The sequence below is a fragment of the Canis lupus genome, chromosome 1 (genome assembly GCF_003254725.2).
Source record: "Canis lupus dingo isolate Sandy chromosome 1, ASM325472v2, whole genome shotgun sequence".
NCBI lineage: Eukaryota > Metazoa > Chordata > Mammalia > Carnivora > Canidae > Canis > Canis lupus.
This window is the reverse complement of record NC_064243.1, coordinates 38,774,092-38,786,432: the sequence shown is the minus strand read 5'-3', so window position 1 is coordinate 38,786,432 and position 12,341 is coordinate 38,774,092. Positions and strand designations below refer to the sequence as shown.

General features: G+C 37.6%; 1 long non-coding RNA gene across 1 annotated transcript; it reads left to right on the top strand.

Moving 5' to 3' along the window:
* Positions 1 to 311: 311 nt before the first annotated feature.
* On the top strand, positions 312 to 1,638 carry LOC125755660 (uncharacterized). The gene is made up of 2 exons (XR_007412673.1): positions 312 to 409; positions 1,413 to 1,638. It is a non-coding gene; the product is annotated as an uncharacterized LOC125755660 (long non-coding RNA).
* Positions 1,639 to 12,341: the final 10,703 nt, after the last annotated feature.

Here is a 12,341-nt window from a genome sequence, read left to right as displayed (position 1 = left end):
GTTGAATGAGTGGAGGGTGGAGAGACAGTGAAAAGAGACTAGAAATTGCTCTAATTTCCTAATCCGATGCATTGTGACTAATGAAACTCAATAGGAATCTATTCACTGGAGAAAGGACAACACTGCTGGCCACCACGGAGCCACTGGTATTTCTAATATGCACATTAACTATAGTAATATCACAACTACCAACACATATATTTTAAAAGAGAATCGTGGCATATTCTGTTCAAGTTCTATGTTCCCTGAACAAAAATGTTGCCATGGAAACCTCTACCATAAGGCAGGTGTAGTTGTGCAAAGGACTATGGGCTATGAAATCAGGTTCCCATGGCAACATTTTTGTTCAAAGCCTGAAGAATCTTAAATACATGTGCCAATACATTTTATTACCCGGCAGGATACACAGGTGGGATTAATAAAGTTCAATATTTGCTCAACTAAAAGTTGTAATCATGGTAAAAATAAATGAATTAGAACCAGTTCCTATGGATAGCTTACGTAAACAGTTTGGAGTTGTAACACTACTTCCACATGTATATACGTACATGTATCTGAAGTATTTAATCGGTAACTTTCATTAAATCTATAAGGCAGGAAAATCTTCACAAAAATGCTGAGATTTAAAAATTTGAAATATATCTTCAACTCACAATTCACTGATGAGATTAAATCACTCAAGCTTACCAAGGAAATTAAGATCATACTATCCACCTGTAATAGAACCAATTATTATGGTGGCCAAACAGCTAAAGGAAAAACCGCCAGGTTGATTCATCTGTATTATGTGAGCTCATGCTAATAAAATGTGCCAGTTGGGATATTTATGATAATTGCCACTTCTAGAGCCTCAAAACATTCATATAAATATGCCAAGAGTCGAATTAAGAAAAGCTTTTTCCTTTATCTTTTACAAATAATCCAGAAAGTAATAATCATTCATTATAGTATATTTCAGAAAATATATAAAGAAGATACACTACAAAAGACAAAGAAATTATCACATGGAGATGCTTGAATAAGTTTTGAAGAGAAGAACTTATTCTTCATTACCATTTCACATCTTATAGTCCCATAAAACTTCAAAATCAAGTTGATAAACACCGCAGTGCATACTCCAGGAGCTCAGAAACTGTTTGCTTTTGTTCATCATTGCTCTGTACAGTGCCTGGACATACTAAACATACAATAGCTATGTGTTGATGAATGAGTGAAATACATTATGAATTCAAGTAACAACGCATCTTGGGTCTTTCACAAAATTCTATAAATAAAAATCAGTGATTCAAATGAAATTTTCCCATTAGTTCACATTTTAAATTTAGAAATGCATTGTCATCCTTTTTGATTGTTTTGTAATTACTATTGGCTCCCAAACCTTTACCAATGTTTCCTTGTCTTTTTTCCCCCAGCCATTTTATCAAGTGGTTGGTGATCTACAATCAAACATAAATGCACCAGGAGAGCCAAGCACATAAAGGAACCATGGGGACCTTTTTATAAAATAGGGCATTCATTCTTTAAAATGCAATGAACAAATTCCTACTTTATCCATTTTCTAAGTTCCTTTTTCAGGTTCTTGTTTGGGGTGGCACATCTGTTACCACTTGTATATTAAACTCTGGTCTTCTAAACAAATTTTTAAACCAAATTTCATAGAATTTCCCATCATTCCCCAGAGATGCTGAGAATTTAAAATCTTATAATGGGGCCACAGTTATCAAACTCATTTCCAAAATTTCATGTATTAGAATAGGTTCTTAAGAGAGACCAGTGTATCACAACTTTTCAAAGCAGTGGGTCATCTGCAGTGTAAAGACACAGAATTTAAAAACTAGAAGACATCTCTGAGACATCCCAGAACTTTGAGGTGCCTGTGTAAGAAAAATGGCCAGACTCAGAGCAACGTGGAAATCCATCAGCTGAGACAATGCACTGCAGCCTTGTCCAAGAGGCCCTGCTCAGCTGAGAGGTCTTGGGTGAGTTATAGTCCTCCTTAGGCTAAATAGTTAACAAAGCAACTCTCAGTGTAGAGGGGTTTTGTGAGCATCAAATGAATTTATGTGTGTTAAAGCACATCACTGAATACTTTTTTTTTAACCTCTAAATACATTTTGGTACTGTTATTATTATTTTATTCAAAGTCCCTAAATATTAAATAAGCTAATAAATAATCACGGTGCTTAGGGCTTTTTAAAGAAATAGCATTTAGCAGTCAGCCTACATCCATTTCTCTAAAGCATCAAGTTCAATTCTGCTCATGCCCAATTCTTGTCTCAAAGGGAGGGATCCAGGCATAAGACTGCAAATTCTCTCATTGGCACTTAAACCCTAAAGAGTTATTTCAGTTCTATTTTGAGGGGGCTTTTTTTACTTTTTCTTTTTTACTTTTATTTTTTAATGCCAGTGGAATTAGACTTCAGAAGTACCAACGCATTAAGGCAATTCCAATAGTTCTCAATTTTAGGAAACTCTTCAACCCCAGGAAAATTTGAGTTGGGGCCAACATGATACTTTTGGAGACACAGTTATTAGCAAGCTCTAAAGTCTCCCAACTTTTTTTTACAGGTAAATACTTCTAGGATTTTTCAGAAATCCACCAAAAAAACATGAACTTGTTTTTTAAAATCTAGTAATTTTATAATTTTCACATCAGAGAAAAAAATAGGAAAAATATAAATAAATCAAGCACAAAAGGAAATATGTATATAATTATTTAAACAATCTTCTGAATCAGTCCACATTAATGGTTTTTCATTTATTCACCCATGTAAAGTACATTCCTTGCTGTGTGTCTTAAGCCTTGGGGCAAGCAGAATGATTTGTCAAATCCTGCAAAAAATTTACCTGGATGTCTTATGCTTTACCTGTATGTCTCTTTGCAACCAAGAGTCAACACAAAAGTAAAATTATACACATTTAACTAGTGGGAGAATTGAAACCTCATGATATGGCACAACCACTAGACACACAGGAACCTTTCTATGGACGTGAGTATCATATTCATGCCGTGACCTTACATTTACAATAGGTATAGAAGTAAGTGTGCCATGAAGAATTTTCCACATATAGTGTCTTTTAAATGAATATTGTACTTTGAGGTGCTCTATTACATTAATCGGCTTTTTAAAAATAAATGGTGATTTAAATTCATGTTCACCATCCAGGAAAGATAACCAAGACAATGACAATTCAAACAATGGTCCATCACACTCAAAATTGTGGACTCAAATTGGCAAGTAAAGCAAAAAACAAAAAACAAAAAACTAGACAAGTAGGTTTTTAAAAATTCTTAAGCATAGAACCAGTCAGCATAACACTATCACCTATTGTGTTAAATTAATGTTGTTGGCACCAGTTGGATTGATTACATTAATAGGTGGCCTTTACCATGTACATTTGGTTTCCGTATAAGAGTTTCTTACATAGGAGTTTATCCAGGTTTTTGGATTCACATACAAATAGGTATCAGGAAATGTGGTGTCAGCTCTGAAGACTCTCAATTTTTTTTTAACTTTAAAAAGTGCATGTCTGTTACTTCATTATAAAAAATTTCTACATGTTGGTCCAGGTCCCAGGGATGCAAAGATGTGAAACATCTGGAGAGGCCTTCCTCCAGAGGCATGTGTTGTCTAGAGGTGGAGGAGAGAAGTCTGTTACATCTATAAACACATCCACATAAAATACGATGTGTGTGGAAAAAGTGGGAGTCTGGAAGAGCAAGAAACTAGACTCTACTTTATCAATTTGGGGGCAACTAAATGAATAAAATGCATTACCTTTTTTTAAAAGCTTATGAACAAGTATACTGCAGGGTAACTTTCCCAATTATCATCTGTTTTACTAGAAAACTAAAGTGAAAATTGCAATCTGTCTGCTGTAGAACATACTAGAGCATGATCTCAAACTGATTACAGACTTGTCGAATTGTATCAGCATCGATTTATAAGGCAGAGCCTTGCAGCATGTCAGCGGGGTGCCGCTTCTTCAATGTGGCACTGGGTCTCTTTTATTTGATCCCTGGGACAATCCTGTGCAAGCTTTTGTGTGTCGCCTTTATGACAGTCAGGATGCTGTTTGGACCCTATGGAGGTTTCTGCAGAAGCATCTGGGTGGGTCAGGAGGGGTACTTGTGGGACACTGGGATTCTTTACTGAGCTAAAATGCTGTCAGGGGTGTAAAAATCATCTAATGACTGCTTAGGCTACAAAATGTTATTCCTAACCTTTCAGACATCTACTGAAATGAAAAGATTTAATAAGATCATGTGTTAATTTTTGCATTACAAGAAAATTATAGGAAATTAACATTTTAGATCCCAATGAAAAATTTCAGAGTGGAATGATATGATTAAGCCATGCTATTTTGCATCTGCTGCTTACGAGAAATTTGGTTCATTCGTTCCTTAATACATATTCACTGAGTTCCTACTATGTGCCAGGCACTGTAGTTAGCCACACCATATGGCATTAGCTGATAATTTAAACGTTAAAAAAAGCATAGTACATTAAGTAAAAGGAATATCTTAAAACCAAAATGAGGTATTTTTTTATTTAACAATAATCTCTAGCTGTTTTCTAAATACATTAGTTCAATGATGCACAGCTTTACCAGATTTTAGTCTGACAAAAATAGTAATCGAGGGAGGTGGCCACGAAACAGTGCTATTATGAAGCATTGCAATTTCAGCCGCGTCATTCAAGAAATATTTCTTTCCTCTGACCTTTACACCTGCTAAGTGATAGAACTCCTCTGTACAGCGCACAGGTCAGACATCTCTAACGCTGCACAAATATCATTCAAGAGAAAACACTCTATTGCCCAACTTGATTACATGGAAATTGGTTTTGTACAATAGAAGCCTTTTTGTTCAGACTACTATGGCCTCCTACAGTGTAAGTTTCTTTACAGAGTTAATAGACTAGGGATGGATTTTGAATTTCACACGCATACACAAAAGCCTCATTACCATTTACATTTGTGCATGGCTAACAAAGATGAGCAGGAGCTACCTCAAATCATTAAAGCTGAAAAATGGAATTGAACAGAGGTGAGGAAAACCTGTTTTCTCAAAGCCCATTTAGTATGGATTAACATTAATTGTAATAGGATATTCTAACCTATAAGGAATACCTGTGCTTTGTTTTTTAGATATTAAAAAAGTAGATATGATCCTTGTTTAATTTTAAGGTTCTTTCTCCCACTTAAGTGCTGGGATTCTAGTCTGTCAAATATTCATTTCTGAAAAAAAAGTCTGAACTTGACTCTCATTTGAAATGAAACAACTTTTTAGGAAAGAGAAGAAGAGATAATGAAGGAAGGGATATAGAAACACTACCTATGTACCGAATTTCTCCAATTGAAAGCCCTGAAGAAATACTTACCCATCCTCGGTGAGTCTCCAGAGGTCACCCCAATATTCCACATCCCACTTCCCATGGATATGGAGATGCTGTGGATTACCCAGGTCTCTTCTGTCTTCCTTGTGCAAACCCCATGGTCCTGGGCCCCTCTGCTTTCTTGCTTCTCTTCCTCCTCCCCAGACATGTGTCCGTGTGCACCTGCCTTGGGATCTACAGCAGACAGCAAGAAAGAGGAAGTCTCTACCGTAATGATGGGAATCACGATTAGGGACACACCAGCTGACATCCTACTTCTCTGTAGCTCCTGCTGTTGCTCAGGCCTTCCCCTCACTCACGCTGCCCTCAACTCCAGTAATTTATATTCCAATTTTCCAAAACTCCAATCCCTGCCTCCAGCCCTCAGGCATGGGCCCAATAAGTATAGATCCAAGAAGCCCCTCTTTGAGGTCCAGGTGCCGGCTGGTGATGTGTTCCAGTTCCCCAGGTTGGGAAGGGTGGGCCCGAGATTCACAAATATAAATCGTCTTTCTTTACTATTAGGAGGCTTCTTCTTTTTTGTTTTAAGATTTAATTTATTTATTTGAGAAAGAGAGAGAGCATAAGCAGGGGGAGGAGCAGAGGGAAAGGGAGAAGCAGACTCTCCACTGAGCAGGGAGCTGGACATGGGACTTGATCCCAGGACCCCAAGATCATGACCTGAGCCAAAGGTAGATGCTTAACCCACAGAGCCACCCAGGCACCCCATTAGGAGGCTTCTTTGCACACAAGTGGTTATCCCTTAACAAGGGATAGTTACCTTTGAACTCTCTTTTGCCCTATTCCTACAATTTCACCCAAATCACTTGTAGTGAATAGCAAGAAAAGAATGTATGGAGAAGCCAGATGAAGGTAGGTGAACTGAACATACAAGTGTATTAAGACATCACACTGATGATGATGTAGAATGAAAGGGTCACGAGGGATAATTGTAACTTGCTGCTGTCATAGTCCTAAATCCAGATTCTGGATTATAACCATGATCCTAACTTCATCAGTGATAGGACACCCTGCTCCTTCTGTCCAGGCAACTGGTGATCTGTCCTGGATACTGAATGGGCACTCATGTGTTTATCACAAAATTCAGACACTATTTTTCATTTTCCTAGATTCTAGAAGGAAAGATGGATGGTTGGAAAAATGATACATGTAGGCAATTGCCAGATTAAGCACACAGGCTTTTGCACTGGTTGTCTTATGCAACACTTCCTGAGAGATGTGTAGAGGAGCTTTCCAGTACAGCACACTAAAACTGTCTTTTATCACTGAAGTAATTAACACACAACAACTGAATATATTTAAAGTATACAATTTACTAAGTTTTGACATATCTATGAGGCTGTGAAACCATCACCACAATCAAGACAGTGAGCATACGCATCAACTCCCCAAAGTATTTTCATGCTCGTTTGTCCAGCACACTAAGATTTCAAGTGTTATTTTAATGAAAAAACTCCATTAATTTCATTCTCCAAAATGGACCATGCCACTTCATGATTTGTCATTGAAGGTCCCTAGAACTCAAGTTCTTATCTATTTGATGCTCAAAATTATTTGGCTTATTTCATTGAAATGATGTGCATGCATGTGTATGCATGTGTGTGTATGTGTATATGAATACACACACGCACACACCTTCATGATATTACTACCTTAATATGATATGCACTAGAAGCGGTGTTTCTTCCCAAAAATAAGCTACATTCTTTATTAAAGAAAATTTTGGAAAGATTTCGTCTTACTGAAATGTCTTTTCTTTTCGCCATATGGAACCAACCTTTCTGGCACATCTTAGTTACAGGCTTAGAAATCTGATTATTGGAACTTCAACCAGCCAGTCAGATTAGTATGCAAAATAGTCAACTTTATGGGACTGGAAGGACACAAACAGGGGCCAAACAATTAGCTCCCGTCACTCTTGCTGTGCGAAAATTGAATGATAACACTCATAACAGGGGTGTCGGGCTCTGTGAACTAGTAGCATGGATTCTGTTGTCCATGTAGCTCCTGGGTACCACACAGAAAACCAGCCTCCCACAGGGGTTATAATGATTCCTTCAAACCCTTCACAAATCATTGTTTTCTGGATAGCATCTTTCTATAAACCATATAACTATGGTTTAGTAAAGAGAAGTTTCTGTCTTGCCATATTTCTAAGAATGACTTTTTTCCCTGCACAACAGGTCACGAGACCTTAGTTGGTAGAAAATACTATTTATTGAGAAAGAAGACATGGTAGTGCATGTTGGAGGCCACTAACTTTATGAAGAAACCTCTTCCCTTGCCACATGGCAAGAGAAGAGGCATCAATCAATCAATTGATCAATACTTGCTGAGATCAGATATAACCACTTTCTTTCAATACTGCAGTTGTCAGATTCATAAAATACAGTTTGCTTGAGCTTGAAGTGAAATATTTCTATTATTGCCATACGTGTTAGCCTCACACAATACTGGACCATTCACTTATTCCATAAATATGTATTGAATTTCTACTGTGTTCAAGGCATTGTGGGACATATAAATAGGAATAGGACATAATGTGGCTCTCGGGGAGTTTACATCATGGCAGAAATGTATATGGCACTCAAGAGAACATTTAACTATGATGATGATGAAAGAAGTGAAGTCTGGCAGGAAGTCTGGAGCAAAGCCTTTCAGATCCAATGAAATTAGGGATGAACTTGGCAAGGTTTCCATTCTAATTAAGCATTTTCTCTTTGTCACTTGGTCAGACATTCTTTATTAAGCCTCTTATGTGTTTTTGCATGTTTTTGTTTCCATGTCTCTTTTCTGAACTAGACTAGAGGGGCTCCGCTTATCTTTTATATCTTGGTATCAGCATGCAGTACGCACACTTGCTGACTGAGTCAACAGAAAGAGTAGAATTGATATAATCTTTGGGGCATGACTTTTGGGCCAGGCTGGTCACAGTAGATTGCCTTTTAGGAATGGTGACCAGCATCCCTACTCTCCTTTCCTAAAGGGAAACTCTAATTTACTGCTTTCACGGTTTACTCCTATAGGAAAAAAAAAATTTATGTTTATCAGATGAATGTAGCTTCATCATATACAATTTCGCCAATACACAGAAAATCACAGGAAATAAATGTCTTTTGTAATATACTGCTCAAAGATAACCATCATTAAGATTCTGGCCCATTTCTTGCATTTTGTATATGATAAGATTCCCAAGTGCTCTGCATATATTTAATATTTTATATTCAGTATATATAACGTAGACATTTAGTATTTTAAGACCACATGTATGTATATATGCATAATTAATTAATACTTTGACCCAGTTATTTATTCCTCTTTACAATGTATTTTTATTAGCACAGTTCCATAAACAAGAGGGCCCAACTAAGTTTGAGTTCCAAAAGGAGCCTGGATAGTTTTTATCCACTTTGAAGCTTGCCGATTTTTAATCCTCTCTTTCAGAATAGAATCAATAGCAGATTAAATACACTACTACCAGTTTTATTTGGGGGATAAATCATGCATTACTGACCCAAGATATTCAGTCCCCGCTCGACTTTTGGGAGAGGCCCTAGTCCACCAAGATAGTAGGACAACCATTCAGCACATTTTCAGTAAAGCACATTTTCAGCACATTTTGTAAAAAATTAACAAAAATGTTAGAGCATGTCATTCCCTTCTGTCCCCAAAGCCTTCCATGCTTTCCAAGCCTCCATCTCTTTCTAGAATAGCTTCCAGCTATGCCTCCCTCAGGCATCGCCTCCTTTACAAAGTCCTTCCTCATCACTATGTCACTATTGCTACCTAAGTGAGAGGTAAACATTCTCCCTCAGAGCCCTTACTATTCCCATACATGCTTTTGACTGCCACGGACACACTGATTTATGTCTTCCCCTCACTCTTCAATACTCGTGTCTCAGAAAGATGACATTTTCATATTTATTTTTATATTCCAATGTCCAGAACAGCACCCGGCAAGTAACAGGTGCAGTTCATGAGTGAATAGCTGACTACACAGGTCCTAAAAGGTGGAAGAGAGTTGGGATAGGCAGAAGTAGACAGGGGGAGCCCACTGCATGCCCAGATTCGCTGAGCCCTAACAATGGTCACTTAAACAGCCCTTGACCTGAGGACTTGCCTTAATATCTCACTGTGGGATCTACACTAAAGAAACATTTTTTTTTTTTTTTTTTTTTTTATGATAGGCACACAGTGAGAGAGAGAGAGGCAGAGACACAGGCAGAGGGAGAAGCAGGCTCCATGCACCGGGAGCCCGATGTGGGATTCGATCCCGGGTCTCCAGGATCGCGCTCTGGGCCAAAGGCAGGCGCCAAACCGCTGCGCCACCCAGGGATCCCCTAAAGAAACATTTTTAAAAATGTTCTTCTAAATCTGTGGAATGGCCAGAGCTAGCCAATATAGGCACTTTGCTTCAAACACTCCTTTCATGCAAAGGCTGACACCCATTTTCAGAGCCTCTCCTCAGAGGTCATCCTTTTTCTCACAGAGGGGATATTTCACTCAGATCCTCCTCATTTCCCCCTGAATCCTCAAAGTTGGGAAAAATGTTAAAGACCTCCTTTCTCACCAATGACATCTCCCTCTGGCCTATTCACTACTAAACATTGATTTTTTTCAGAACAAGTTTCACCAGAAAAAGCAGCCAAAGAAAATTTGCATGGCAAAGGTACACATATCATTTTAGGCATGCAAATTATTGTTTTTAGAAGAATAAAAGGCTGTAAATATTTTGAGAAGTGGGTCCCTAGTGCCTCTTAAGTATTCTAAACTACACTGTGTGCTTCATAATTATGTAATATATAGAATACCAGCTGCTTTGAATGGTACTCTGGAGGTTTGGATGATATCAGAAAGCTCTCCTCCCCCAGTGAGAGCCATAATCAAGCAAGCAATACCGTAAAGCCAGATCCAATTGACATTGAGTTGCTGGATTCTAACACACTTTAAAACAGATGTTTAGTCTGTGTGGTGTGGTTTCAGAGAAAGATATTTTTGCCTAAAAAAGTATAGTCCTATGAAGTTGTATATCTGTAAAGTGTCTTAATATTTATCATCTCATTAACGTCTGTCTAAAGGGATACATAGGTTGCAACTGGATATATGTGCATATACTTACATATTACATATTTAAATATTTATATCTTTGCATTCAAATACATACATACTTTAGCTGAAAGACAAACCTAGATGCTTCTTTATATCCTATCCATGACAAAGAGCTGAGAGATAGTTGAGCTTCTGGAGAAAAAAATAAAGCATGCTAAAGCTTTCCATTGGGCCCACCGTCTGATACAATTATAGATATCTTTTTGAAGTCTTCATAAAAGAATAGGTTAATTATTTATGATCTTAAAAATCCTCTTCCCAGTTGCATATATTCTGAAAAATAGAACCGATATGAGAACTTTGACTGTAAGGAGAGAAATAACAGGGAAAAGAATACAGACACAGAAAAATGGTGGAACAAAGGTACTTCTAGATTTCACACATGGCCAAGCTCAGCAACAAAATGGTAATTTAACAAAATGCTTTAGGAAAAAAAAAAGATAACTTAGGCAAGGCAGTACAACCCAAAGCTTCCCCTTAGAAATCACTGGTATTGAGTTCAGAGTTACTTCTGCAATTTCTTTTAGGAAAATAGGAAAGTGCACCCATCCCCAAAGGCTAGAGCCTAAGAAGAGCTAGTGGTTTTTTTAAAGAAGAAAATGAATTTTATTTGTGAAACTCAATAGAGCAAGTCGCTCAGAGGTTAATTTGGCTAAAGCTGTCTCCAGGCCCAGGCCTTGAAGTCAGCCTGTGTTACCTCCCAGCTTCATAACTTCCTGTGTGATTCTTAAGCTGGTAACCTGACCACCTGACCATTGTGACCTTCAGTTTTCTTCTCTGTCAAAGGGCGGCATACTTACCTTGAAGACATATATTCTGATATAGATCTTGCATCCTTAGGGGAAAAAGCATAGAGGCAAGTCCATAGACAGGCAGTACTACAGTTTCCCAAATCGTAGTTACAAAATACTCTCAGTAATTGACCAGTCTGTATGTCTGGACTACTATTTATAATTTCAATTCTATTTGAGTTTGAGCAGAATAATGTACTGAGAAGACAAAGGCTATGCTGATAAGTGAAAGTTTGCCTAAAGTTAAAGAAATTACTCTGAACGGAAACACTTTCTACACATCTGATCATTTTTATTAGCTTGACCTTCCCATCTACCTGTGTCTCATATAAAGCTCATGCTTTAACTCAGAAAGTCCATGTGTTAACACTTTAACCCAGAAAAATTTGACTATTTTAAAATATATTACAAAGAACAGATAAGGTGTGCCCACTTACTGACTAAGTGGTGTGATTCTTGAAGTCCTAATAATTACTAATCTTCGACGGTGCTAATACAGTGATAATGCAGACTTATCTGTGTTCTACTGCCATTGCCAATTACCAGTAGTGTGAAAACAATCATATTCACTGGTAATGAGAAGCCAATAGTGACAGGGAAATAATAAATTTCTGACTACAAATGACTCGTAGTTTAATTCACCAGCCTCCTTTCAGCTGCTAAGACACAGACTATCACAGCTAACTTACACCAGAGCCCTACATTTCCTCTTATTTAAAAATCATCAACTCATAAACTAGTTTCTAATCTAGCAAATATTTATCCAGTGCTTGTGACAAGCTATCCTCTTTTCCTCTTTTCCTCTTCACAGAGAACTTTCACAAACCCACGATCTCCACCAGAGAAAATAGCAGCTTCATGAACCATATCCCCCTGCAGACATGTTTAGTTTGGTTCACACAGGATTTTTAAAAATTTGAGACAACATTTTAAAATGAGTGAATTTCCCATCAAAAAAGAAAAAAAACCCTAGACTGTCTGTTTCTTTTGAAAAATCCAAACTGCTGGCAACACTGGACTGAGCTTTCCCATTAGGGGAAAC